The sequence below is a fragment of the Staurois parvus genome, unplaced genomic scaffold (genome assembly GCF_062004578.1).
Source record: "Staurois parvus isolate SC_StPar_1 unplaced genomic scaffold, SC_StPar_1.0 ptg000362l, whole genome shotgun sequence".
NCBI lineage: Eukaryota > Metazoa > Chordata > Amphibia > Anura > Ranidae > Staurois > Staurois parvus.
The window spans coordinates 9788125-9814199 of record NW_028318158.1 but is presented as its reverse complement, the minus strand read 5'-3'; the positions used below and the strand labels follow the sequence as shown (position 1 = coordinate 9814199).

The following is a 26075-nucleotide window of genomic DNA, read 5'->3' as shown; positions in this document are numbered from 1 at the left end:
ATGCCAAGCTGCGGTTTCTAAAGCGTGCAAAATCCTTTCTTGTATTAAAAGAGATATAGACTCCAGAGAGAGAGAGAGATCATATTACCCCGGTACAAATCATTAGTAAGACCTCATCTAGAATATGCAGTTCAGTTTTGGGCACCAATTCGCAAAAAGAACATCGGGGAACTGGAGAAAGTACAGAGAAGGGCAACCAAACTGATAAGAGGCATGGAGGAGCTCAGCTATGAGGAAAGATTAGAGGAACTGAATGTATTCCCTCTTGAGAAGAGGAGATTAAGGAGGGATATGATCAACATGTATAAATACATAGATAGTCCATATAGTGAACTCGGTGTAGAGTTTTTCACTTTAAGGTCATCACAGAGGACAAGAAGGCACTCTTTACGTCTGGAGGAAAAGATATTTAATCTCAAAATACGGACAGTCTTTTTCAGAGTAAGAGTAGTGAAAATGTGGAATAGACTACTTCAAGAGCTGTTCTAGCCAGTTCAGTAGATTGCTTTTAAAAGGCCTGGATTCTTTTCTAAATGCACATAATATAACTGGACGCTAACATTTATAGGTAATGTTGATCCAGGGAATATCGGATTGCCTCTTGGGGGATCAGGAAGGATTTTTTATCCCCCGCTGGAACAAATCGGATCATGCTTTATTGGGATTTTTGCCTTCCTATGTATCAACTGTGGGTATAAGATTGCGTATATGGGACTGTATAATTTTTTTTATTTTACTTCTTATTGGTTGAACTATTTGGATTTGTGTCTTTTTTCAACCAGACTAACTATGTAACTATATGTAACTATGAATCCACTCTGCTAACAGGAAGTAATGTAGCAGTCCCTGTACTGGGCACTAGGGGGAAAAGGATTAACCATAGTTTCATCTGTAAATATCCAAGAATGACATAAAAATAGCTGGTACTTGGCTATATATATATATATATATATATATATATACTGCATATGCAGTATAGGGGGATATACAACAGGCCATTTGCTAGAGGCTCCTTGTTAACTTTTAAAAAATAAAGTAAAACTGTGATTATAGAAGTATGGAAATTGCTACAGTTTTTTTATGAAGCCTAAGTTTTTCATTGTTTACTATCAGTCTGATAAGTCCCTTTTGCTGCTGGCTCCTGCATTAGTTCAAGTCTTCTTCCTTTGATTCACCCTCCCGCTCACTGTAATCTTCTGGTGCAAGGCTGGAGGACATGTCATATGCACTCATCAAGACCTGACCTATAATTACAGAGGGCAGGCCTTGAAATCCCGAACCTCCACTTTTTGGGTCCTCCACTAGCGCTCTCGTCTCCTCCTCCTCTCAATGTACCACCATAGGAAGCCACTTCCTATTGTGGCACACCTGAGGGCTCAATCCATAGACACAGACAGGGCGGCTTGGCCTTCTTCATCACATGATTTGACTGACAGGAGTGGGAGCCAATGGCTCTCCCTACCTCAGCAAAGTCTGAGACCCAGAAGTGTGAGCATGGGCACAGTGCTGGATCAATGCCCCTATGCATGTCAAGCTTTCATTTTCAGTGGTGGCTAAAAGGTATCTTTAAAAAATCTTCCTCACAAGGAGGTTTGTAGATTTTCTAAAATGATAAGGTTAACAGAGTTCTTCTTTAACAACCATGTTATTAAATAATTCCCAGATGTCTAAACTGTGAGGCTATGAAGTAGGAGATTAATGAATATGTATTTTTCTATCTTTGGATGAAAAAAAATCTTTTCGAGTCTCTTAGCAACAATTTTGCTTTTCATCATTCGTATCGTTACACCAACAAATGTCCTGCAGAAGATAGAACACTAATGTTAGTATATGTTCCATCGGCTCTGAGAACAGGGAATTAGTACACTTCATCTCATCTTTGTGTATTGGATTAATGGGTGGCCTTCGAAGAGTGAAGGCTTTCATTATTCTTTTGGATAGCAGCTCTTAGTCTAGTTTAGAGACTTACTCTAAACATATGTGAACATACTGTATGTCTTCTTTACTTAAAGAAGAAAAATCACTTAAAGGCTTGGTTAACACAAAACTTTCCAAGAGTTTATTATATTTTAATGGTGACTTGAGTACATACCAAAGTGTCACGTCAGCAACAATTATTACTGGATTATTGGAATCTTGCTGTACTTGTGATCTTGAAGTCTTCCAAAGTTAAGATTAATCCCTATCTCCCCCTGATGTCCAGAATATTTCATTCAACTGTCAGATGTCAAGTCTCTACAGACCAGATGTGATTTCCTAGTTGAATGACAAGGGCAATGCTAAGAGTCAGGAGGCTTAAAGTTGTCTTGGACAGAAGTCGAGATGCCATGTCCAGCTTGAATTTAGGATCCAATGGGATTCACAGGGATCAAAATGGAAACTAACTCAGGTACCTACCTGCAAATATAATGAACCCTTTAAGATACAAAATGCTCTCAGTAAGTTGTTAAAGTGGATAAAGCACCAGATATATTTTTCATGCTAAGCCCATGCATGATTGGAAGCTCCATGTTGATCTGTGGATGACCACGGGTAAATGAACTTGCATCCATGTATACCTACATCAGCTCTCAGTGGGGAACCCTACTGACAGCTGATGATTCATCAGTTGTTAAGGATGCGGTGGCCGCCCGCTCCTTAACAACCATGACAGTTACTGGTTTTTAAGGACACCAGTGGCCGTCCACTTCTTATTAATGCACTATTTACTACTGTTTGTAAAATTACCGCAGGTTTTCACTACCAAAATACTGCATCACCACATAAAATAAATCATGTGGTATTTTAGTAAAGTCTTTGGTGAATTTTAAAAAAAAGAAAAACTCTGTAATCGGATGCAGTATGATACCGGTTAGTGAATGGAGCCCAATGCCTTTACCTGGTTTTCTTACCAGGATAGAGCCATCTTTGTTCACAAATGCTGATCAGCTCTTACCGTAACCTCTCACTTGATGACCTACAAAGTTACAATGTTACAGTCTGACCTCTAGGGAAGAGGAGACTGAGGAAATGCTTCCTACTGCCTGCAGCAATGATGACATCATCTGAGCCTAGGCAAAGTCACTTGCTGGATGGTTTTCTAAGGATAAAGGTACAATTCTTTTGAAAAACAAACATTCTTAGGCTGTATATTTTTTGGGGCATTTTGTTGTGCGTTTATTTTTAAATGTTTTTGCACAGTCTTTTCGAAGTGTTTGTAGTTTTTGCAATAGCCAATAGAGAAAACTGTCATATGTTACATCATTTGTTAATGTTTTACTGCTTTCAGGTGCTTAAAAAATGCACCATTCTGCCCAACTGGAGCTACAAAATTAGCTTCAAAACTTTTTTGCGCTTCAGGTGACTTGGAGTAGAGATGAATCACTTCCATAGAGGATTATTGATTTTTTTCTCCCTGAGTATTTTAGAGGTCTGAGCTTCAAGCTGCAAAACACTGAGGTGTAAATGGGCCTAAAAATCTGTTTAGCTATCGGGTGATTCAAACCAGAAAAAAAATTTAGATACATTTAGAAGTTGAGTATTCTGCACATTATGTTATGTTGGGTAGTCTGAAACACTGCTGCTACTTTAGGAAGTGTGCGAGATCAGGTTAATTGAAGTCCAGAAGAGGTTAGATGAGGGAGTGACGTCATCGTGGCTCGACCAGCCAGATGGTTAGAGCCCACGAACCCAGCAGGAAGATCGGGGGAAGATGGAAACCCTGTGAGCGGTGACAGCTCTACGCTGGAAGGCTTTGTTTTAAGGTACGTTTCTCATACCGTGCTAGTAGCGCAGAGAGGAGACATGCCCGGTGTACGGAGGAACGGAGAGGAGGGAGGAATGTTCCGCCATCAGCCACCGAGCTCCCGGCATTTATACAGTGGCGTTCACTGGATGATGAGTGCTTCTTGTAACCACAGCAGCTTGTTGCCCATCCTACTTTTATCTGTCAGGTTACCATTGTCCGGGACTCCCACCGTTCTGGTTATATCGTGCTGGAGCACTGTCAGACCACGTGTGTCAGTCCGTAGGAATCAGCGGTGTCTCTGGCAGTGAAAAGGTTTCCGCTATCTGCTCATAGAGACCCCCAGAGGAAGCGTGGCTGCATATGAAGCTGCTGTCCATATGAGGGATCCTTGCTCCAGGCTGGCTGGCTGTTCCATTTAAAGGGGCCCCTACAGAGTCATATTAGTTCAATGTGCATAACCTATGTGCATCTGGTGAGTGCGCATTTTATATATTGCTGTACGGAGTCACATCACAAGGATTTTATTATGGAAATTACCTACAAAGTTGAAGTTTAACCACTTGTATTGCTGACCTATCCAAGTCAAGCCTGCACTTCTTTCTACACATCTTTATCTTAGACTGTGCAATATTATTTCTCATTTGTGCGCATAAATAAGTGCCATATTCACCTGGAAGTTTATTGTACTGAGTTTTATTATATATTGTTATATTTTAGCGCTGCACCTTTTTATATATATATATATATATATATATTTTTTTTTTTTTTTTTTTTTTTACTAGGTTTTTTGGATTTCCTATGTTGGTGCATTTTGCAGCTGGTCATTTAATTTATTTAGATTGTAAGCTCGAAAGAGCAGGGCCCTCAATCCCCTCATGTTTTGCATTGTATTGGTATTGTTCTGTCACATGTTCTGTCCCCGTTTGTAATGTACAGTGCTGAGCGAACTATTGGCACTTTATAAATACTGTATAATAATAATAATAACCTATTTACAGTTGTGTTCAAAATAATAGCAGTGTGTTGAAAAAAGTGAATAAAGCTCAAAATCCTTCTAATAGCTTTTATTTCCATGCACACAAATGCATTGGGAACACTACACATTCTATTCCAAATCAAAACATGAAGAAAAATATATCAAATTTGTGTTGTTTCTCTAAAAAAAATTGAAGAAAATTGATTAGACTGTCCAATAAATAGCAGTGTTTGTATTCTTCTTTACAAACTCAAACATTCACTATATAAACTGAAAAAAATGTTTGAAGATTTTGCTTTCCTTTGAATCACTTAATTAATATTTAGTTGTATAAGCACTGTTTCTGAGAACTGCTGTACATTTGTGTTGCATGGAGTCACCTATTTCTATTACTCTACTACACCTGCTAGTAAATTATTTGCCATGTAGAAATATCATTTCTACCAAAAACAGTGATTGTTCAGGTTAGTGATGTCTGACTGCTATTATTTTGAACACAACTGTATGTAAAATTATGTATATACAGTTGTGTTCAAAATAATAGCAGTCAGACATCACTAACCTGATCAATCACTGTTTTTGGTAGAAATGATGACAATATGGCAATATAGAAGACGCCTATGTGAAGCCAAGCTATCTGCAAGAAGCCCCCGCAAAGTCCCACTGTTGAAAAAAAGACATGTGCTGAAGAGGTTACAATTTGCCAAAGAGCACATTGACTGGCCTAAAGAGAAATGGTGCAACATTTTGTGGACTGATGAAAGTAAGATTGTTCTTTTTGGGTCTAGTGGCCAAAGACAGTTTGTCAGACGACCCCCAAACACTGAATTCAAGCCACAGTACACTGTGAAGACAGTGAAGCATGGTGGTGCAAGCATCATGATATGGGGATGTTTCTCATACTACGGTGTTGGGCCTATTTATCGCATACCAGGGATCATGGATCAGTTTGAATACATCAGAATACTTGAAGAGGTCATGCTGCCTTATGCTGAAGAGGAGATGCCCTTGAAATGGGTGTTCCAACAAGACAATGGCCCCAAACACACCAGTAAACGTGCAACATCTTGGTTCCAGACCAACAAGATTGACGTTATGGAGTGGCCAGCCCAATCCCCGGATCTTAATCCAATAGAAAACCTGTGGGGTGATATCAAAAATGCAGTTTCTGAGGCAAAACCAAGAAATAGAGAACAGTGGAATGTAGTCCAATCATCCTGGGCTGGAATACCTGTTCACAGGTGCCAGAAGTTGGTTGTCTCCATGCAACACAGATGTACAGCAGTTCTCAGAAACAGTGCTTATACAATGAAATATTCATTAAGTGATTCAAAGGAAAGCAAAATCTTCAAACATTTTTCAGTTTATATAGTGAATGTTTGAGTTTGTAAAGAAGAATACAAACACTGCTTTTCTTCAATTTTGTTAGAGGAACAACACAAATTTTATATTTTTTTCTTCATGTTTTGATTTGGAATAGAACGTGTAGTGTTCCCAATGCATTTGTGTGTATGGAAATAAAAGCTATTAGAAGGATTTTGAGCTTTATTCACTTTTTTCAACACACTGCTATTATTTTGAACACAACTGTATATTGAGCGCTTGCTGTACATATTTTATTTTGCTCCTACACGTAAGCTTACAGCAAAGCTCTGTGCTGCAATCACGCATGTGCACAAGAGTGACGTCATCATGGCTTGACCATTCAAAATGCTGGAGCGCGCAAACCCTGAAGGAAGACCAGATGAAGATGGAAGCCCCAGCAGCGCTGACAGCTCACTGCTGCAGGGCTTCATTTGAAAGGTAAGTCTGTCACAATGTGCTGTTATGTGGGGAATACACTCTTCAAAACTTGCAGGCCAGTTGGGTGTAGAAGATGGTGGAAGTGACCACCGCTTGTGGCAGGACAAACAGTTATTCTGCACACCTGGAAGTGCCAATGCAGCAGAGTTTTAACACATGGGCTGTCGGAAAGGTACATATATCACATATTCTTTTACAAAATTTTTATTGGTTTTAAGCTAAGGGAAGGTATATAAAGATGGAATATCTGTAGTGTTAAGACAGACAAACTAACAAAAATGATGTCAGTAATATGCAAGGGGGTTGATTTACTAAAACTGGAGAGTGCAAAGCTATATCTGGTGCAGCTTTGCATGATAGCCAATTAGCTTCTAACTTCAGCTTGATCAATTAAACTTTAACAAAAAAAAAATGGAAGCTGATTGGGTTCTATGCAGAGCTGCACCAGATTTGGCCATCTCCAGTTTTAGTAAATCAACCCCATAGTGTATGTTACAGGTGAACAAGATACATCAAAGTCTGAAAATAATGAACAGAAAGATAAATTGCATTAGTTCAAAGATCCCTAAAATCTTTGGAACCAGCTACATATACTGTACACTCTCTGGGCTGAAATCTTGTATAAACGTTATATACTTCAAAATTAGCTTTGGGAGTCAAGATCCCCTTTACATTATTTTAAATATTGTACTGTTGGGTCACTTCAATCATAAGGCTCAGTGGAACTGTTCCATCCAAGTGATCGTGTTGCATTGCAATGCATCAAAAATGACAGGTTCCCTTTAAAACTTAGGACAGATGAAATGTGTTTACATTGCACATCATTTATTTGCATAGATGCATGTAGCAGTACTTGGCATTCGCTAAGAGATACCATCGAACACCTTTCTCCTTGAATTCCAGTGCAAACAATTGAAGAATCACAGTAATGCACAATGCTATTAAATCCCTTTCAGCGGCACGTCATAAATTCACAAGCTGCAGAAATTATCACCTCCGGGGACAGCTCCTAAAAGCTGCATAAAAGCTGGGAAGTAAACATTTCGGTGTGATATACAATAATTTACTGGATCTGGCAGAGTTAATGAGTGTCATTTAGAACACACAGGAAATGTCACCTACAGATATTCTACCTCCTATACAGCATATTATCACTATTGTGAGCTCTGATCAGTCTATAAATGCGTTTATGACTGGCTATAAATGAACAGATATCTCTTCTTGAATGAGTTTCCTGAGGATCTACAGTGAAACTCACTTAGTTGTGATGATGGTGCACTCATCTTTAATCCTTTTGCATGCTCCTTCTAGTCCAGTAATCAGCTTCTCTACATAGACTTAGGCTACATTCACATCACCGATCAGGACCAGTGTGAATTGTAGTGGCAGAAATCTTCTGATTCCTGCTGTGGCTATCAGCAGCTAGGTGCGACCACAAAGTGCATCCAGGAGCAATCACCACAAACATAATATTGCTATTAGTCATTATACTGAAGAGGGCCAGAGGCTGCACCTAGCGGCTGAGGGCCGAAGCGGGAATCTCTGATTGCACTGGCCCTAATCTCCACTGTGAATACAGCCTTATACAGGAAAGTCCTATTTTGAGTCCATACAGGGTTCCTATTTTAACTGAAGCTCTGATGATGGGGGAATTTCTTTTGCTCCCGAAACATGTTTGTTTGTTAGAGTAAACCAATAAATAACTTGGGATTTTTTAATCATTTGGTCTGGCACTCCTTCCATTGATGCATGTTTTTTAATAGGGGCCCTGGATGCATGTAAACATTAGCAAAGTGTTTAGAGGCATACAGCGTGAAATGTGGTCCTTACACAGGACCATGAACACAGATTGCAGACAAAAAACAGATCTGTGTGTATGGGCCCACAGGATACAACAGTGCTACATTCATATCCATGTGTAACACCCTCTATAGGTAGGATTTTTTTTGTTAGTTAGTGGCTGGGTAGCAGCTTGGGATGAGTCAGCCTGGGAGTGAAGTAGTGAAGTCACCTCAGAACAGACTGGGAGGCTCTAACAGATCAGGGCTTCTGGAGCCCTTCCACCTTTCTAGAGAGTGGAGAACTTCTGGAAGAGGGAAATGGAGGGGAGGAGGCCCAGATCTGCATATTTGAGGTACCTTGGCCAATCCCCTGGCAGGAGGCCAGGCATGGTGACCAAGGCAACCCTCAAATATAACAGAGCTTGGAGGGCAGGGGCAGTGTCGGGTGGAAGATGGAGTGAGGAAGGCTGGAGTGTGGGGCCTGGGAAGGGGCCCCAAGGAGGGCACCTACCTACAGGCAGCTTGCTGGAAAAGAGGATCTCCACTGTACCACCATCTCCTGGGGAGGACATGCTGAGCAGCAGGGAAAGAGCCAGCCCAGAAAAAGGCCTGAAGCACTCTTGCACCCCCTGGGCTGGATAAGTGGAGTTGACAGTCAGGTGAAATATCCAATATCTCATCCAGGACTGCTTGAGCTAAATTGGCAGCTTCTGGGCCCCCTTGCCCAGGGAATACCCTCAGTGCAGCTGGGTGAAGAGGAGTAATCACCCTGGGCCTGAGGAGGTACACCAGGAAGAGACTTTGGAGCTCCTCAAAGAAAGAGACTGTTGCTATCCATTGTACATAGTTGCTAAGGAGTTTGCAGGGTCTCGGGCATCCAATATAACCCTAAACCCCATCCAAGTTCTTAACCCTTAATAAAATCACAAAAACAAGCTCAATAACTGTCCTTTGAATCCATTGTGCAAGGTGTGGAAAATGCGTGTTGACTGGCTATGCATAGCTTAGCAGGACCCAAAACTCAGCGACTCCTAAGGTGGTAGTGCCACACATGTAAACTATAGATCTAAATGCAGATAATTGTACACCTGCATGAATGTACTTTAAAGGAAAGGTAGTGGTGGAAAAACACTTGTAGATTTAACTAATCACTTTTTATCTATTAGTGCCTCTTTACATCTATGCATTGCAGGAACTCATTAACACACTATACATGCGTTGATATATTGTGGTGCCATTCAGTTTTAATAGCACCCTAGTGCACCAAGGCAAAGCACATGCATTGCAATGTACTGTAACTCAAGGCAGCAAAGCATTTTGTGACACGTTCTATGCCTGGGACATTATGGTATGTTGTAAGCCTACTGATTTTAATTGGCAGTTGGAATGCAATGAAGTTAATGTGAGACATAACACAATGCACAGACATAAATGGGCCCTTAAAGTGGTAGTTTAATTTGTTCCTGTCTTATATGTGCATGTATGAATGTGAGTTAAGGATTTTAGATTGTAAGCTCCTTGATGGCAAGGACTGATGTGAATGTACAATATACACTATATTGCCAAAAGTATTGGGACGCCTGCCTTTACACGCACATGAACTTTAATGGCATCCCAGTCTTAGTCTGTAAGGTTCAGTATTGGGTTGGCCCACACTTTACAGCTATTACAGCTTCAACTCTTCTGGGAAGGTTGTCCACAAGGTTTAGGAGTGTGTCTATGGGAATGTTTGACCATTCTTCCAAAAGCGCATTTGTGAGGTCAGGCACTGATGTTGGACTAGAAGGCCTGGCTTGCAGTCTTTGCTCTAATTCATGCCAAAGGTGTTCTATCGGGTTGACTCTGTGCAGGCCAGTCAAGTTCCTTCACCCCAAAATCACTCATCTACGTCTTTATGGACCTTGTTTTTTTTCAGTCATGTTGGAACAGGAAGGGGCCATCCCCAAACTGTTCCCACAAAGTTGGGAGCATGAAATTGTCTAAAATGTCTTGGTATGCCAATGCCTTAAGAGTTCCCTTCACTGGAACTAAGGGGCCAATCCCAACTCTTGAAAAACAACCCCACACCATAAAACCCCTCCACCAAATTTTACACTTGGCACAAAGCAGTCAGGCAAGTACTGTTCTCCTGGTAACCGCCAATCCCAGACAACTCCATCCGATTGCCAAAAAGAGAAGTGTGATTCGTCACTCAAGGGAGCATGTCTCTGAACAGATGATCCACTGTGGTCACCATAAGAAAACCTACCCTGAGATATGCTAGTACTGAAGTGTCTGTGACTGCTAAGAGTGTGCTGAGCTTCCTACAAGGGGTCGGTGTGTGCTGCAGAAAGCTGTAGGAGAAAGGACCAGGCTGCTGCTGCTGCAAGAATGTGGGGTAAGGACTGCATTGCTGGAAGATAGAGAACCCTGTGTGCTGTGATGTCTATATAGTAGGTTAGGCTGCCATAGGAGTCTACAGGTCTACTCTCTTGAATTGTGATCATGTCTGCTGTGTGCTATGATCGAGCATTACCCCAGATAGAGGTCATCCTGTTGAGATCCTTTTGAACTTTTATTTGGTCTCCTTTTGGTCTGTTAAATATGCAGTCAAAAGTATTTTGTTATACAGTATTTGATATTTACAAAAAAAACGTACCCCATGATCCTGTCAGAAATCTCCTGACCTCTGTCTGTGCTATATGCTATCAGTTATGTTGTTCTCAGTTATCTTTGAGGAGAGTTGGAGATTTTAGTACTGACCTGTTACTGTTGTCACAGTACAGTGAGTGAGCGTAGTCACCCTATGACATGAAGTGTGTTACTGGCAGAATCATCAGGTAAAAATAAAAGGGAAAAAATGGCTAAAGAACAAATTCTAATGCTGCCATCTTGTCTGAGGATTGGTTATATACAATATAAAACTTTATTTTTGAATTTAGATACCCTTAATCTCCTCATTTGCTAAACAGATCACAGGTCCCTTCTAACACACTGGAATTTCATCCCTACTGGTCCTCCCAACCATCATTCCTTTCCTTCAGAAAAGGTTTATCTTCGGTTTCTTCTAGCTATAGACTGGAGGCTCGTGGTCTCCCTGGGGAAAGATGTGAGCAGTCACAAGATACAGGCCTCGGGTCCTGTCATGGAGGTTTACCGGGCACAGAACACATCACTGCACAGACCTTTGCATCCCCAGATACCAGGCCGGGCACAGCTGGCTCACCACATTGACTTTTCTAGTGGGAATTGGACTGACGTTAACACAGAGAGGCCCCCATGTACAGCGCTTGGCAATTTCAGGAATGATTTCAAGAGAACAATGTGCCAGGCAGACATTACCCGATGGAGCGTGCGCTGAGCTGCTTAATAAGGGACGGTTTCATCGCCTCACATTTGTGACATATAAATTGAAGTGCTGAAGGAGCGGAATAAAAGCTATTTAGATGTGCAGCTGCAGTCTGTAATTTTCACCTCCTACAAAGTGTGTGAGAGATGAGAGGATGCTAAGATTTAGGACTTAGGATGGCTCAGGGTTAAATTTGTAATATTTCAGAGACAAAATCCCTCAGGAAGGGAGAACCGAGATTTACACAGTTATTGCTATTACATGGAGTTTATTGGATTCTTTCAAGAATTTACTGTTTTTGTTGTAGAGATTCCATGCTATGCCCTAGGTGCACCTTTGGAAAGAGGGGGGTGCCTTTATTCACGTGTCTTGGACATGCTCAAAACGGGTCAAGTACTGGTATGATGTGTTTGAAATGATTAAGCATGCATTACAAGTCCATTGTTCTCCTAAAACAAAAACTGCTCTCCTGAGAATCTTGGAATTTCCCTTTGATGATTTCATAGCTGTCAATAACTAGACCTCCAGACCCAGGAAAACTGTAGCACAATATTGACTATCACCTCCCACCACACTCTGGATAGAAAAAGCGAACTCTATTATAGAGTTCTGCACAGCCAGGCAACACCCATCTTCACAAAGGCTTGTATTCTGAGTCAGAGATCAATCTTTGACCTTTGCTTTTGTTGTTTTTATTATTTATTTATTTATAGGGGATTTGAGCTGTAATAATGTTAGGGGTGTACAGGATGCACAAGGGAACAGACAAACTGAAGGTAACTTCCTGGAAGTCTTTCCTGCTTGAAGTACCGAAGACCTTTATTAAGTTCCTGGAAGGTTTCCCTTAAAGGGGAGGCACTCCATGGTGTGTATATATGTTATTGTATATATTTAAACTTTTGCTCTTGCTATTAGCTGCAGAGAGGTGTAGCTAGGTTGTATATTTGTACATTTGTATACTAAATTAGCCAGAATGTCAAATTATGGTCAGGAGCTGAGTGGCTCTGCAGGCCAGCCCCTCAGGAATTTCCCCCTGCTCTAGGGCTTTGGAGGAAGGCCCTAGAGGCAGTGGGTGGATATGAGGAATTACTGGCTGTTGGAGCCTACTTATCTGCAGCAGAGTTCGGGTGGAAGATAGTGAGGAAGATGTGGGGCTGAAGGCAGGAGGCCCAGTGGGATGGAGCCTACCTGCAGGCCTGGAGCTGAAAAAGGAAAAAAGCACAGAGTTCACTGGCCCCCAGAATGAGGACCACCTGTATGGCAGAAAAGGAGCGGCCCAGCTAAAAGGCCTGGAAGCAGCCACCAACTCACCAGTGGTACAGGAAAGGATCTGAGTGAGTACCCCATCACCCCCTGGGTGGATAGGGGAAGGAGCACTCTGGTAGGAAACCAGATTCGCCACCTACCTGGGACTGTTCATCTATTAAAGTGACATGAACCGGATCCCCTGTTCAGGGATAACTCCAGATTTCTGGGTGAAGAGGAGTAGTTCATCTAGGGTCTAGGGTGGTACATTGGGAGAGGCTGGCTAGCTCCCCATCAAAGACTGTGTTGCAGTGAAGGCTTTTGAATAGTTCTAGGAAGTTGTCCTCAGTTCATCAGTTCCCTTGGGCATCCTGTAGACCTCTAACCCTATCCCAGTTTAAATCCCCTAAATAAAACAACAAAACCAAAGCTCAAGGACTGATTTCTGACTCAAGTCTTCGTGAAGATGTGTGATGCCTGGCAGTGCAGGACGCCAAATCTTCTAGCGACTCCTAAGAGGGTAGTGCTACAGCTGTATTTCCCTGAGAAGATGGAAGTCTATTTTACACACCATACTTGTAGTGAGTAGAGTGAAGGCTGCTCTGTCAAATTCTTCTACAGTATGTCACTGTGATGTGTTTTGTACTTGCTGTTTTCACCTTTTCTCTTGTTGCAAAAAACCTTGAAAGCCTTGAAGTTGTTCTTCAATAAAAGCTACCTTGAAAAAAAGGAAAGGAGAACTGTCTGCAGTGCCCATAGCAACAAATTAGCTTTCTTTTCCAAGTCTGTGCTGGAAGAATCAGATACAATGTGCTATGCACGTCTCAAATTCTCTCTTTTTTTTTTTTTTGGCCTTGAGCAGTATTTAGTCACACCATAATGCAACACGATTCCAGCAATCAGCTGCCAATACATTTGGACCTGTTGCGTTTTAGTTAACATGGAAGAGGTTTTTGGCTCTAATCATTTGCAGTTGAGTGAGTGAACTGTTTAAAAGTACAATTAAAGCAGCACTCCAGACACACAGATTAGTACGCAAATACATTTACGTAATTGTGCAGTCATGCTACGCTGTACCCAAACAAAATTTGTATAATTTTTTTCAAATAGAGCTTTCTGGAAATGGGGGAATGGGGGAAATTGCCCAAAAGTAGGTGTGTCAAGCTTGTAGCATCATACTCAAAACAACTTGAGGCTGTAATTGGTGCTAAAGGTGCTTCAACAAAGTATTGAGCAAAGGCTGTGAATACTTATGTACATGTGTGTTTTTTTTAATAAATTGCAAAGATTTCAAAACAAACTTCTTTCACATTGTCATTATGGGGTATTGTTTGTAGAATGTTGAGGAAAAAAATTAATTTATTCCATTTAGGAAAATAGCTGTAACATAACAAAACGTGGCAAAAGTTAAGTGCTGAGAATACTTTCTGGATGCACTGTACACCAGTGGTGGCCCAAAGCCAGATGTGGCCCTTTGCTTGCCTTTATCTGGTCATTGGGGTACTTTCCTCCCACTGATATCAGGCACTGTTCTTGCCACTAATACAATAACGAGGCACTATTCCTCCCACTGACACCAATGGTGGGGAACTATTCCTCCCACTGATACCAACAATAGGGCACCATTCTTCCCATTGACACTGACAATAGGGCACTTTTCCTCCCACTGATACCAGTAATGGGGCACTATTCCTCCCACTGACACCAACGATGGGACACTATTCCTCCCACTGACACTGACAATAGAGCACTATTCCTCCCACTAACACCAACGATGGGACACTATTCCTCCCACTGACACTGACAATAGAGCACTATTCCTCCCACTAACACCAATGATGGAGCACTATTCCTCCCACTGATACCAATGATGGGGCACTATTTTTCTCCCACTGACACCAAGTCAGTAATGGTACTGCAGGAACAGTTAAAGGGCAAAATTTATAAACCTACTACAGGACAATTTTATGGTACAGTTCATAGAGGCCCCAACTAGGAATGATGCTCTGCTGAACCTGGTAATCTCAAACCATGCAGAGCTTATTACGAATGTCCATATAAAAGGACATCTGGGTAGAAGTGACCATATCATGATTTCATTTATTGTTAGCTGTAAACATCAAGCACATAAAGGAAAAATAAAAATGCTCAACTTCAAGAGAGCTAATTTTCCAAGACTGATAGCTGCTCTCCAAGACTTAGACTGGGAGGGAATATTGGCATTGATGAACACAACACAGAAATGGGAGCTCTTCAAATAAACTGTATGTGAACACACTGCAAATTACATTCCCATGGGCAACACGTTTACAAGGCTAAAAATCAAGCCTATGTGGCTCACCGCCAAAGTTAAAAAAGCTATAGATAATAAGAAAAGATATTTTATTAAATATAAAAGTGAAGGAATGCTATCATCGTTTAAACATTACAAATAATATAACAGAATATGCAAAAAGGAAATAAAGGTCGCAAAGACAGATTGTAAGAAATAGCAGGACAAACCCCATAAAATTCTTCAAATATATTAATAGCAAAAAGGTCCGGTCCGAGCATGTAGGCCCTTTACAAAATAATCTAGTGGGTGACTGGGGACAAAGAAGGCAAATTTATTAAATACCTTCTTCATCACTGTATATACAAAGGAGCATGGGGTAGCTCTTGTCCATAATGGGCAGGGTATTGACACAATTCTAGATTATCCACATTGGCTCACAATCGATATGATCCAAAAATATTTAGACAGAACAAAGGTGAAAAAAGCATCTGGACCAGATGGCATTCACCCACGGGTCCTTAAAGAATTGAGCTCTGTCATTTCAAAGCCATTGTTTCTAATTTTTAGGGACTCTTTAATGACTGGAATAGTACCACTGGTAAAAGGGGTCAAAATCAAGTACTTATGAAGTACTTTACCAAGTACTTATAGACCTGTTAGTTTAACTTCCATAGTTTAGAAGATACTGAAGAGTTCAATAAAAGACCACATAGATGAGTTCTTGCTGGAAAAAAAATATTTTAAGCAACAGACAGCATGGATTCCTGAAAGACAGAAGTTGTCAAACAAATCTGATTTCTTTTTATGAGGAGGTGAGCAAAACCTTGGACAGAGGGGTGGCAGTGGACGTGGTATACTTGGACAGAGGGGTGGCAGTGGACATGGTATACTTGGACAGAGGGGTGGCAGTGGACATGGTATACTTGGACAGAGAGGTGGCGGTGGACATGGTATACTTGGACAGAGGGGTGGCGGTGGACATAGTATACTTGGACAGAGGGTTGGCAGTGGACGTGGTATACTTGGACAGAGGGGTGACGGTGGACGTGGTATACTTGGACACAGGTGGTGGTGGACATGGTATACTTGGACAGAGGGGTGGCGGTCGACGTGGTATACTTGGATTTTGCAAAAGCGTTTGACACAGTTCCCCACACACACGGCTAATGTGTAAGGTAAAGTCTACAGGCTTGGAAAAATCTGTATGTAAATGGATAGAAAACTGGCTAAAAGATCGTATTCAGAGAGTAGTGGTTAATGATTCATACTCTGAATGGTCTAGGGTTTTCATTGGTGTACCCCAAGGTTCAATGTTGGGACCCTTACTTTTTAATATATTTATAAACATTATAGGGTCTGGGATTAAAAATGCCATTTCAGTCTTTGCAGATGACACCAAGCTATGCAGTGGAATAATGTCCTTACAGGATGTCTCCAACTTACAAGTCGACCTCAATGCACTATTTAATTGGGCAACTATGTGGCAAATGAGGTTTAATGTTGATAAATGTAAGGTTATGCACTTGGGGGCTAAGAATATGCATGCATCATACATACTAGGGGGGTACAACTGGGGGAATCAATGGTGGAGAAGGATCTGGGGATTCTGGTAGATCACAAGCTTAATAATGGCATGCAATGCCAAGCTGTGTTCTCTAAAGCGAGCAAAATGCTCTCTTGTTTTAAAAGAGGTATAGACTCCAGAGAGAGAGATATCATTTCCCCCGGTATAAATCATTAGTAACACCTCATCTGGAATATGCAGTTCAAATTGTTGAACCAATTCACAAAAAGAACATTGGGGAACTGGAGAAAGTACAGAGAAGGGCAACCTAACTGATAAGAGGCATGGAGGAGATCAGCTATGAGGAAAGATTAGAGGAACTGAATTTATTCTCTCTTGAGAAGAGGAGATTAAGGTGGGATATGAGCAACATGAATAAATACATCAGTGGTTCATATAGTGAATGCAGTGTAGAGTTATTCACCCTGAGCTCATCACAGAGGACAAGGGGACACTCTTTACATCTGGAGGAAAAGAAATGTAATCTCCAAATATGGAAAGGATTCTTCACAGAAAGAGCTGTGAGAATGTGGAATAGCCTCCCTCAAGAGTTGGTTCTGGTCAGCTCAGTGGATTGCTTTAAAAAAGGCCTGGATTCTGTCTTAGATACACAGAATAAAATTGGTTACTAACATTTATAGGGAATATCCAATTGTCTCTCGGGGGTTCAGGACATTATTTGGATTCTTACTGTTTTAGCTTTTATTACTACTACAGGTATGGGGGGCTCTGATGAGGGAATCTAATGTAGGGGGGCTCTAATGGGGAATCTGATGTATGGGGGCTTGATGGGGGAATCTGATGTATGGGGGCTCTGTTAGGGAAATCTGATGTATGGGGGCTTTGATGAGAAAATCTGATGTATGAGGGGCTCTAATGGGGGAATCTGATGTATGGGGGAATCTGATGTATGGGAGCTCTCACATGCCATTCTTTGCAGTGCAAGTTGAGCACATTAATTTGTATGGGCTCAAACTGCACCCCACTACACAAAAAATAGGTACCGGTAATTGGTATTGGCGAGTACGCGATAAAAAGTATCAGTACTCTTACTCATTCCTAAAAAACTGGTATCGGTGCATCCCTAGTCTGAAGGACAGTAAACTGGCTTTTGTTTAGAATGGTGATCGGCAAGTTGTTGATCATGATTGACCAGCCGACAGTGGGAGCCATCAGGTGGACCGTTACCACAGCTCTGCTACTGTGGGGGACGTAGGTTATGGGAATTTGGCAGAGGACACAGCACTGGGGGGGCCGAGGATACTACTGTGAGGGGAGCGGGTTATGCTGGGGGGCAGAGGACACTACAGTAGGGGGGGGTGATGTGAAGGGGGCAGAGGAAATTGCATTGGGGGATACAGGACACCACTATGGGGAGAGGGGGCAGAGGAAACTACAGTGGGGGCGTGATGTAAATGGGGCAGAGAACACTGCATTGGGTGAGTACAAAACACTACTGGGGGGAGGGGAGGGCAGAGGACACTACTGTGAGGTATGATGTGAAGGGGAGCAGAGGATACTATTGTGACATACTATATGTTCTTCATGCCATCTTTTTATTGGGAGCTTGACCACTTTTTTTTTTCTTTTTCTTTAAAGGGCGCCATCTAGGAACCCCCCCTCCTCTCACAGATCCCACCTGGTCCCCAAGCCGCATGTGTCCCCTCTTCTGTCCGTTCTTCCGGGGGGGGGGCGGTGCTGCTCCCCTGAAATATGCCGCCCCAGGAAAATGCCTTGTTTGCCTTGTGGTAAATATGCCCCCAATGTTGTCCAGGTAGACCGCAACCTCTGAAAGGTTGCTTACTCCTGGTTTAAAATGTTTGGATACCCCTTGTCTAAACTGTTCACCACAATCCTTCATTGCGGATGTGGGATCTTTTATTGTCCTGATGCCATTTATTCGAGCAAACCACTGTGCAATTGTTGGGAAGAGGAGCTTTTCCAGAGGGGTGGGTTGCAGGCATTTGCTGTATTAATCAGTTGTATCAGCACAGAAGATTTCTAGGCCTTTTTTTCCGATAAGAGGGTACGATGAAAAACAACTGCTAAGGGTTTACTGAAATATACATTTTTACATTTATTTTTTAACACAAGCAGTGTAAGTACCTGCATTTGTTCTGGCATCACAGAGAAAGAAGTACAATGAGACAATCAGAGGTGCTGCAGTGCTTATAGTCTAACCAGGGACATGCTGATAGGAGGAGAGAGCAGAGTAACAGAGAGATGAGCTCATCAGTCTGCTGCTTCTCCTTTACTGTTCAGACTAGGAAAGGACAAGTCCTGTAAGTGCTACTGAATTGCGGCATACAAAAATCAGGTCTCCTGCCCTGCCAGACCTTGCTGTGTTGTGTGCAGAGCTGTGTAAATCTCATGGCTGAATGAACAGAAATTCAAATCCTTTGACAGGTAAAACAGCTCTCATATGTATTTCATCTGTGTATTTTGGCTATTTTCCTGGAGTTCATCTTTAAAGTTCATATGAATTTTTAGTGATTGAGCTTACATGCACTTTAACCTTTAGATAATAATGCCTTTTTTGTTATTTTCCATTAAGTTATTAGTATTTAGAATGCATAATTGGCATTTAAACCTGGATATTCTTTTTGAATAAATTGGAAATGTCATTGTTTGCTGCTCTTTACAATCGAATATATATTAAAGACAGTTTATTGGCAAATAAAACATCCTTAGTCATTGTGTAACTCAAAGTCCCTGCACAGTTGAATAAAATGACACCGAGAGTCTGATAATGTTACTATTATACAGTGCTAGCTTGGATCAGTCATTGCGACTAAACACCAAAATGTAGACTAAAAGCCTTGCCAGGCAGAACCGTTCCTGCTAAAGTCCTACATTGCAATGTCTAGTATATGATAAGTTGAGGGATTTATAAATACCATTTTAAGGAAAATAAGATATGTTAATAGCAACGTGGATGAGACTGGTTTTCCCAAATTAGGATTCACTTTGGAATCAGGCATTCTGTATTACCCTAGGTTCACACTTCAGCGTTTTCAGTGTTATTTTCCAGTTTGCAGAAACACACTACAGTTTCATTAACATGATTTCCTATTGATCATGTTTTTTATGCCTTTTGCATTTTTTTTTCTTACTAATAGGAAAGTATGACAGTTCTGTTCATATAGTGCAAGTTTGATGCAACTTTGGATGGGTGCTACTTGGATTCAATTTTGGATGGGTGTGACTTTGATGTAACTTTACACTCTCTGGCAATCTTGTAGCATCATAGTAGCATCGAAGTCGCATCAAAAAAGAGCAAGAACCTTTATGTGTCTAAAGTCGCATGTTAAGGTTAAATGCTAGGGTTAAATGTTAGTTTTGAGTTTAAAGGCTAGGCTTGAATGCTAACCGTAATATTTAACCCTAACATTTAACCCTAGCCCTTTACCCTAACGTGACTTTGGACATAGAAAGTCGCATGAAAGTCACATCTGAATGTTTTCAATTCAACAGTTTTGTCAGACTTTGCAGAGGCACAATCTGGTTGTTAAGCAGCAGGCAACTGCCACGACCTTAACCTCCCTGGCGGTATTCCCGAGTGTAGCTCGGGGTAAAGTTTCAGCACCACAAGCGGTAACCTCGAGCTACACTCGGAAATACCATGCAGCGCTCTCCGGGATCTCTTCTTCACTTACCTTGTCCTGCGCTCCCGCGATGTCCCTCCTGCAGTGTCCCCGGCAATGTCCTCCGGCGGATGCCGACACCTGTCTTCTGGGTTCCATTCCCTGCAACATCAGGACGTACGGGGACGGAACCGGCGGGAAATTTGAAAGTTGTAAAAGTGACGTTCACTAAAATCACATAGTAAAACATTACTGTATCAAAGCATTTCACATACATTTTGTCCCGAGTGCTTTGTCCTGTGCCCTGCCTGCATTTTTACTGTTCTTTATGCCTGGAAACTGAGAAACGTCCATGGCGTCCAAAAAGCGTCCCTTTAGGTCAAAAGCGGTTTTAGACCAGCTAGAGAACAGTGATAGTAAATTAGAACCACTTGCAGCACTGAGTGATGATTCGTGGGGAAATTCGTCATCAGACACTGAAGCATACCCCCTATGATGATGTGCGGTTAGCACAAAACACGTCAGGGAAGGAGCTACAGCGTCGTGACGTCATGCCGCCAGCACCACATGGGTCCCGGCGGCCATCTTTATACTCACCTCATGGTCAGTGTTTTGTTTTTCCTCATGTCACACTGCTTACTCAAATAAATCCATTCCTTAAACAATATCACGCTATTGGCCTCCTTTTTTCCTTTGGCTCTTGGTGAGCTACCAACTACCTACAGAGCTACTTTAAAGGGGAGACTGAATTTGATTGCCAGCAGGATTAAGCGTGGTGAGGAAAACCTGGCCAGACCAGATCCATATACATAGGAGCCATCAGCAGGTCCACAAGAGAATATTGTCTCTAAATGCGCAGTCATACTGTGCATCTGGTGAGTGCAAAGCCTTCTCTTTTTTACTGGTCATGTCATCACGGCTTGGAAGGAGCACTCTTCAATGGAGAGAATTTAATCTCCCACATTTTCACTAGGACTATTCCTATTTGATTACACTACTTGTCACCCTGGTGGTGACGGAATATGTGATCACGAAAGTAAATGGATTTCATGCTATTTTGGCACTTATGTCACTGGACACCTTATTTATTTGAACCATATATGTATATTGGATGCCTATGATCATTTTGGCACCTTTGTCACTAGACACTTTATTTAGGATATGTTTTATGATTCTAAATATTTTTATTATTTTAGATTTTAGCGCTGCACCACGTTATGTATTTTGAGACACTGAAAACGATTTTGTGACTTTGCTCAGTGATGTGCGAACTTGGCGCTCTATTTCAAATTTCAGGGTTTTTGGTTTGATCATATTATTTAATTAAATTTATTATTATTATTATTATTATTATTATTATATTATTTTTTATGATTATTTATTAAACTATAATTTATGATTTCGTTTTTCAAATTTTAACATACCCGGGATGTTTACTAGACTCTTGTTTGGACAGATTTCAGTGAGTTATTCCTAAAAATTACAGGCCTACAATAACAAAAATACATATTTCCATGCAAAAAAATTTACCGCTTTGAGCACAGAAATATGGACATAATCAGACCGCTAGGGAGGTTAAAGCGGAGCTCCACCCAAAAGGGGAAGTTCTGCTTTAATGCTTTGTCCCCTGCTCCCTATTAAGGATTGGCACTTTTGGGGAGCGGGTACCCAAATTTGACAGGTACCCACGCCAACTTCCGCTGTGATCACCTAGAGAATCCGAAGTGGAAGTTGTCCTTCCCAAGGGTGGACTGACCATTTGGAAACTCGGGCACTGTCCGAGGGCCGGGGTCAGTAGGGGGCCCCATGAGATGCCCCTGGTACCTTTTTCATAGGCTTTTTTGTTTGGGCAAGGACACAGGGGCCCCATGATCCCCTATTACCCGGGGGCCCCATGAGTTGTCAGTCCGCCCCTGGTCCTCCCCTTTCCCTCCCCGTAGTCTTCTGGGACACGTGACAGGTCCCAGAAGACTACGGGGCCATTCACAAAGCGCAACGCTTCTCGCGCATGCGCAGTGGGCACCCGGCTGTGAAGCTGCAAGCTGTCATAGCTGGGTGCCCACATTAAAGATGCCGGTGCCAGGGAGAGAAGACGGCCGGTGAAACCAGCGGTGGTGAGGACGCTGCTGGACCGAGGGACAGGTAAGTGGCTGTATTTTAAGTCAGCAGCTACAGTTTTTGTAGATGCTGACTTTTATTTTTTTTTTTCAGCTGGAACTCTGCTTTAACAACCAATGACTCATCAGCTGTCAGAGAGAAAAGAATGCCAGTACAAAAAAAATTGTAAATTATTTAAAAAAAAAATTTCTAAACGGCGTTAAGTCCCCCTCCCCCAAATCCATGCCAGACCCTTAGGTCTGAATGAAATAAAAAATGGCCCAATCCTTACTAGACCCTAATCTGAGCATGCAGCCTGGCAAGCCAACACCCCCCTCCTGAACTATACCAGACCACATGCCCTCAGCATGGAGTGGGTGCTTTGGGGTAGGGGGTCTCCCCCCCAAAGCACCTTGTTCCCATGTTGATGAGGACAAGGGCCTCTTCCCACAACCCTGGTCCGGTGGTTGTGGGGGTATGTGGGGGGGTGACTTAACAGAATCTAAAAGCCACTTTTAACCACTTGCCCTCCAGAGGATTTATCCCCCTTCCTGACCAGGCCAGGTTTTGCGATATGGCGCTCCGTTACTTTGACAATTCCATGGTCATGCAACACTGCACCCAAACAAAATTTATTTCCTTTTTTTTCCACAGATGGAGCTTGCTTTTGGTGGTATTTGATTACCTGTGCGTTTTTTAATTTTTTGCGCTATAAACATAAAAAGACAGACAATTGTGAGAAAAAAACTATTTTTGAATTTTTGTTATTAAACAACATGTTCTGTAACAAAATTTAAAAAAATCAAATTTTGTCATAAATTTAGGCCAAAATGTATTCTGCTATATGTTTTTGCTAAAAAAAAATCCCAAATACGTGTAAATTATTATTATTTTTTTTTTTTTAAAAGTCTGCGTAAGTGCGAAAAACGAAAAACCCGTAAGTGTATAAAAAACGTGCAAGTACAAAACACTAACACAAAAAAGTGCACTTAAGGGTGTGCTTTTGTCCACCCCCCAAAGGGGTAGGACCTCTACCCTGATCCCCCCGGGGCGCAAGGCTCCTGACAGGGACTGAGGTTTCCATATGGTCCACCTGGCCAGAAGGCCTGGCGACCCCTTTCCTTGTGGCTAGCCGAAGCTGACCACCAAGTACTAGGTCAGGGGGCTCTCCCGAAGAGAGACCCCCCCCCCAGGAACAGGGGAGGAAGTAACTTTCAGGGCAGGCCTGAGGACCCACACCCTACCATCCGTGAGAAAAACACACACACATAAGTGAAAGTGACTCAAATGTGGGAGAAAAATAAACAAATAAATAAATAAGTAGAAATAAAAAAAAGTGGCCGTGCAATTGTGCACTGGCTAGGAACTGAGCCCTGTAGCATAAAAATTGCCCTGGACTTAGCCAAAAGGCCTAGCCCTAAAAGGCGCAGTGCAAAAAAAGTATTTGGATCAGTGACCATGTGCACGGTTCACACTTGGGATCCCACCCCCATTTGCTACTAAGAGCACCCCTCAGGCGACCACTCAGGGGGCACTGTTCCACGGACTCTCTGCCTCCCCGGCCCCTGGCTAGCCAAGGTAGATCCATTCGAATCAGGGAGGAACTGGGCCCCTCTAGCTTTCCCGGGGGGAATTACTCCTGTGCCCCAACTACCCGTGGGCACCACAGTTTCTGTTCCAGTCGGTACTAGCCTTCAGAACCCCCATCATACCAGCAGGGGTTCTATACAGCCAACCATCCTCGCCAAGAGGCAAGAATGATGGCAGAGCACCCCCTACTGGACACTGATAAGAACAGATACTACACTTGATCTTAGCCAAAAGGCCGAGAAGCGATAACGTGTAAATTGGTTTACGTGAAAGTTATAGCATTTGGTATGTATACTGGAATTTTTTTTCCATATACTAGTAATAGCGGCCATTAGTGACTTATAGTGGGACTGCGGGACTGCAGCGGGCATTCTGAAACTGGGGGGGGAACTGACTGTCACTGACATCCCCATTGACACTAATAAAAAGCACTGACACTGTACTAATGACACTGGGCAGGAAGGGGTTACCATCTGGGGCGATCAAAGGGTTAACTGTGTGCTGTTTTACTATTGTGTATGCATGTGTTGTACTGTGCCAGCACATTGCTTAGTATTACTCAGCAAAGCAGTGTGCAGGAGCTGACAGGGGAGAGATCTCTATTGTTTACATACAGACCTCTCTCCCGTCAGTGATACTCGGCGATCGCTGGGTGCTGGCAGGGAATAATCAGCAGGGAGTCGGTGATCAACAGCTGAGGCCGCCAATGGCGGCACGGGTAGGGAGCAAGCCCCCTACCCGGAATTGCAAAATCATGTGTATATATACGTGATTTTGCACAGCCGTGCCCCCTTCTAGCAGTATTTCTGCTATAGGGTGGCGGGCAAGCAGTTAAGCAGTTAAGGGTGGCGGTATTCCCGAGTGTAGCTCGGGGTAACATTTCAGTACCACAAACGGTAACCCCGAGCTACACTCGGGAATACCATGCGGCACTGCTCCGGCATTTGTTCTTCACTTACCTTACCCTGCGCTCCCACGATGTGTCCCCTGCAGCGTCCCCGGCCATCTCCTCCGGCCGATGCCGGCATCCGGCTTCTGTGTCCTGTCCTTGTGACGTCGGGACGTACGGGCGCCGCTGGCGGCGGGAAATTTAAAAATTTTAAAAAATGTCTTTTTTTTTTTTTTTACATTTTTACATTTTACATAGTAAAACATTGCTGTCTCAACCAATTTCACATACATCTTGTCCCTAATGCTTTGTCCTGCGCCCTGCCTGCATTTTGTCTGTACTGAGAAATGTCCATGGCGTCCAAAAAGTGTCCCTTTAGGTCAAAAGTGGTTTAGATCAGCTAGGAGAACAGCGATAGTAAATCAGAACCACTTGCAGAATTGAGTGATAATGATTTGTGGGGAAATTCGTCATCAGACACTGAAAACGATTTTGCGACTTTGCTCAGCAATGTGCTAACTTGGCGCTCTATTTCACATTTCAGTGTTTTCGGTTTGATTATATTATTGAATTAAATGTATTATTATTATATTATTATTTTTTATGATTATTTATTAAATTATAATTTATGATTACGTGTTTCAAATTTTATCATATCCGGAATGTTTACTAGACTCTTGTTCGGACAGATTTCAGTGAGTTATTCCTAAGAATTACAGGCCTACAATAAAAAAACTACATATTTCCATGCAAAAAAATGGTACCGCTTTCAGCACCAAAAATCGGAAAGAATCATACCGCCAAGGAGGTTAACAAGTTCCGCATATATACATAAAATCCATTGTAAGCACACCTGTCAGTGGTAAATGGTTCGTCACAACCCTCTAACTGTTTGCAGCCTAATCATAATGAATGGCTACCTTAAGGCAACACACATTAACACAATGAATTGCTCATGTGGTAATGGTCCCTAAAAGTTTCAGCCTGCCAACATCTACCTAAAAGTAAAGGTGTGAGTGGAATAATTTGGTTCTGCTTATGCATTCTTCTCACCTCCAAGGGTGTGCGCAAAAGCACATATTTGTAACACTGCTGCAATCCCAGAAGACAAATCTACTCCGCAGTAACCTTGTCATGCTCCAGTATCCACAGATGTATGTTTGTAATTAAGTGCATCTTGTTACTCTATGCTGTCACTTTTTAACCTTCCCTCACA

At 42.2% G+C, this 26075-nt stretch overlaps 1 pseudogene; it reads right to left on the bottom strand.

The window, feature by feature from the left end:
* Nucleotides 1–24059: 24059 nt before the first annotated feature.
* LOC149456429 (U2 spliceosomal RNA) lies at nt 24060–24217 on the bottom strand (annotated as a pseudogene).
* Nucleotides 24218–26075: the final 1858 nt, after the last annotated feature.